General features: G+C 32.1%; 1 long non-coding RNA gene across 1 annotated transcript; it reads left to right on the forward strand.

Annotated features, from left to right (window-relative positions):
- Window positions 1-1,042: 1,042 nt before the first annotated feature.
- LOC141699702 (uncharacterized) lies at window positions 1,043-4,165 on the forward strand. Its single transcript, XR_012566076.1, has 4 exons — window positions 1,043-1,155; window positions 2,206-2,344; window positions 2,460-3,176; window positions 3,643-4,165. It is a non-coding gene; the product is annotated as an uncharacterized LOC141699702 (long non-coding RNA).
- Window positions 4,166-4,514: the final 349 nt, after the last annotated feature.

Consider the following 4,514-nt stretch of genomic DNA (forward strand, 5'->3'; position numbering starts at 1 on the left):
GTCAAATCAAATAAAATTATTTTGATATGAAATTTTGGTTATATCACTAATATATATATCTATTGACATCCTTACGGTTGGATCGATGAAAAATATTTTAAAATAATCGAACCAAAAATTCAGAACTAAACACTAGTTAGCTGTCCTAGTCAAACTGATGTTTGACTGTTAAAATGTCAAACCAAATAAAATTATTTTGATACAAAATTTTGGTTATATCACTAATATATATATATTGGCATTCATACGGTTAAATCGTTGAAAATTATTTTTTTTAAAAATTAAAATATCAATTCAGGATTAAACACTAATTAACTTTACTAGTCAAACAGAACTATAAAGAACTATTTTAATATGTATATATATATTAAGATTTTAAACTGAACTCTCATGAACGTGTTATTAATCATTGATTTTAAAAATGACCTCCCTTAATTACGAAAGATTTAATTTAAAATTTTAAAAGTATCTAAAGATGAAAAAATTAATTAATTAACTATTTTTGTTTTGAAAGTAATAAATTTAATTATATTTAAATATAGACTCAACTATAATTTTATTTTTTTTGACGGGATTACATTACAGAGAGTAAATATTATGAAATTTGAAGTGCCGGGCAATTTGACCATTTTCTTTTTTTTTTACCTAAACCCTTTTATCTTCTTTATTTTTATATATATATTTCTAAAGGCCTTCTCGCCCTCTCTCTCGCCTCTCTCTTCTGCCCTCACTAAGATAAAAATGATAGATATAGAAAAGAAAACCCTAATGTTAAAGGCGATATAGAGGTCGTGGTGAGTTGTGTGTAAATTCTATATATACAAAGCAAACACACACAGCGTTCATCAAACCCTAGCACTAACACTATCGCCACGCTCTGCTCTTTTATAAACTCACTATTTCATTCTCAAAAGCCCTAATTTTTATTGATTCTAGTTGAATTTGAGGTAAATTGTGTTTGTTATCTGGAAATTTCATTTCTTATACTTTTTGTAATTTGATCGATAGTGATTGTAATTGATGTGTTTGTTTATTTAATTGTAGGTGTGATAAGTTTGGGGAAGATGTCAAATGAAGAGAGAGAGGAGAGGGAGTTGGATCTGTCCTCTCCTGAAGTTGTTACTAAATACAAGCTCGGTGCTAAGACTGTTAACAGTGAGTCTCTCTCTCTCTCTCTCTCTCTCTCTCTCTCTCTCTCTCTCTCTCGCCCCCTTCCCTCTCTCTCTCTCTATATATATATTTATCTATATGTTTTATTTACTCTATGTTTTTATGTGTTTGTTTATATGCATTTTATGTATAATTTGATTGAAATGATAATGGTTATTGTATATATAATATAATATGAAGCTACCCCTTCTTGTCCGACACCTGTAATAGCAATAATGGTAAAACATCTCAGCTTGATTGAACAAAGATTATATTTATGATGATAATCTGTTAGATATGTCCACAAAAAATTAGTAACGTCATAGCGGCTTACAAACTGGACAATACTGTGACATATTTTGGTAATAGCAACTGGGTTACAAAATATGGCTGGTGCAGTTATCTTTACCAACTAAACTGAGCATTTACATTTCAGGATTTGCTATTCCTACAGATGAAGATATACCAAATGTCACGTAGATATAGGCTTTATCTAATAAGGAAGAAGTTAAACAATAATGCAATTGATCAAGCTAGGAACAACAATCATTTAGGTGGATATCGAACTAGGACCAATTAATATAGAATAAAAGACATAACTAAAATACCAATACCAATCTAGAATATCAATAGTTATGTGATGGTAATCATCAGTTACGAAAAAGATTGACTGTGCTAGAGATTATATTGCTGGTTAATTATTACTGCTTATAATTAAAAGTTTAAAAATGCAGAGGAAATGGAAGAACAATTTTGTCTGATTATGCCATGTCATATTGCAAAGGATGATTCCCTTGCATATTTTAAGCAGCATCAGTGTCACAAACCAAGGTAGTTCAGATTCTATTATTATTTCACAAATAGAATGAAAATGACTCACTATGTACTGTTTAAAATTGTATTTTGAGTGTGTGTAGGAGTACCCCTTACCCCCTCAGCCCCTCCCCATCTCCACTACTGTCAATTTTTCAAGCAACGGTTTTATCTCGCAAGTGTGAATTATTTAGGTAATGTGTGTAGTAAATGCTTTATAGTTTGCTGTTTTCTTGGCACCAGATTTGAAACCTGAAGCATCCTGAGTGAAAATGTATTGTACTCATGGAATGGCGACGACAAGGAACTTACCAGAAAAGTCATTCTGATCGGCTCCAATTTTGTACAAAAATTAGACTCTGCTACTAAAGAAGCACTTATGGTTAGGCATTAGTTGTGAATATATTTTAGTTTTCTTTATGTTTGAAGCATAATTGGCTTCTTCGCAATATGCACTATGAATCTTAATATAGGCATGGTTTATCTTTATTTGGTAGGATGCAGCGGAGAAGTGCGTCTCAGTGGAGTTTATTTTGCTTGAGCAGAAACTAAGCCATCTCCGTGATCTACCGGGAACTATCAATAACTTTGATCAGCAAATCAGTGAACTTGAAAATTGCTCATTCCGAGCATTCTCTCTAGGTTTAAGACACGGTATTTAGATTAATATTAATTTTATATGATTTGGCAACTTACCGTTGGTCGAAAGGTAACACTTAAAGCAGTATGTGGAAGAGATTATGTCTGAAAAGCATGCGGTGATTAAATCTTGTATGACTGACAGTAAAACTCCAACCAGCTTCAAATTCTCAACAATTACCTTTAAATATCAAGTAAGAAGTTGTCGGTCCCTCAGAATATTGTAGGGGAAGCATAATTGACAACATTGCAAATGGGACCATAAACACTATACAGAGACAAAATTCTTGTTTCCTGATCTAAATTTATTAAGTTGTATGATCTGTAGAAAATTTCTTTTACGTATATGGCACTCAAACTGTATTAATTATGTTACTAAGAAATTTATATTTTTAGATGGAAATGTATTCTGCGTACTGGTAAAACAATGGCTACAAGGCTTGAAGGATGACTTGTAAGAACAACTACAAGCTCGGTTCATTTTCATGGGAGATCTTGTAGGTTCTCTGAAGCGGATACATTACAACTTGAGCTCATTCTACAATCCCATGATTGACGGATTCACACCCTATCAGGTAAAAGCTTTTGTTTGGCCAAATTTTGGATACTGCATAATATTTTTTTTTGGCTAATTGATGCTCAATATTGAAGTTATCCACATTGTTTGACATCACCATCAACACAAATATCACGTGTTTACTGGACCTTCCCCCTCCCTTTATGTCATGTAACTGAGGCATAATTATATGTTTACATATGGAAAAAATAGATTACGATTAATTTTAATGTTGACCTGATAAAGTGTTCAGCCTCTTGCACCTATACTTGCACTTGAGTCCATTTATCATTGTTTTAATAGTTACATTGAACAACTCTTGATCAACCTATGTTCTAATAAGGTTTACTATTTTAAGCAAATTTTTTTGTATATGTGTCTTTACGGTTACTCCTGTCATGCAAATGCTGTAATTTGGTAAATGTTTCTATTATTTGGTATCAAGTTAATTCCACTTTACAGATATTATATATTTGTTAATGCAGGGTACTAGAGTTGACAACGCGCCATTGTTTGTCAATGACTTCCGAAGCAACAACGATGAAGACGAAGATGGAGATTGTTAGATATATTTGATAATATCATGGCTAATATGATTTATGTTTAGTTTTTAGATCTTACTTAACAGGACAAATTAGTACTTAACTGAGAATCAGTACTTATACCGGAAGTCAGGACTTAAGGATAACAGTACTTATATTATCAGGAGATAATCATCAGAAGTTGGATATCAGAACTTAAGTGCTGAAAAACGATCAGCTAAGGACAGTAGCTGATTAAAGGAAAGAAGATTGAGATAAACATAAGAAGAGATATGCATGAAGAAGAAGTTCCATGAAGAATGGAATACTTGGAAGAAAAGATATCTGATTGATATATTTTAGGAAGCAGAATTATATTCCATATCAATTAGCGATTATCTTGTAACTGTGTAATATATAAACACAGACATAGGGTTTACACTATAAGTGTTATCATATTCGAGAAGATTATTCATTTATAACCCTAGCAGCTCTCGTGATATTTGTTCATCACTGAGAGGTAACAGTTCCATACTGTAACATAATTTATTGTTTCAATAAAGTTTGTTTTCTGTTACTTAAGATATTAAAGTTCGATTTGATTGTATTTTACACTATATTCACCCCCTCTACAGTGTGTGTGACCTAACAAGTGGTATCAGAGCATATCTGTTAACACACATACAGTTAAAGATCCAAACACAATCATATTTGACACAGAAACTCCAACTAAGCCTACCAAAACTGAAGAACCTCCAAAGACACAAATCCAAAGTCGGTATGAAACCATCAGAGTTCCCATACTGAGACCATCTGAATATGCCATATGAAAGGTG

The sequence above is a fragment of the Apium graveolens genome, unplaced genomic scaffold, assembly GCF_009905375.1.
Source record: "Apium graveolens cultivar Ventura unplaced genomic scaffold, ASM990537v1 ctg1079, whole genome shotgun sequence".
Classification (NCBI taxonomy): domain Eukaryota; kingdom Viridiplantae; phylum Streptophyta; class Magnoliopsida; order Apiales; family Apiaceae; genus Apium; species Apium graveolens.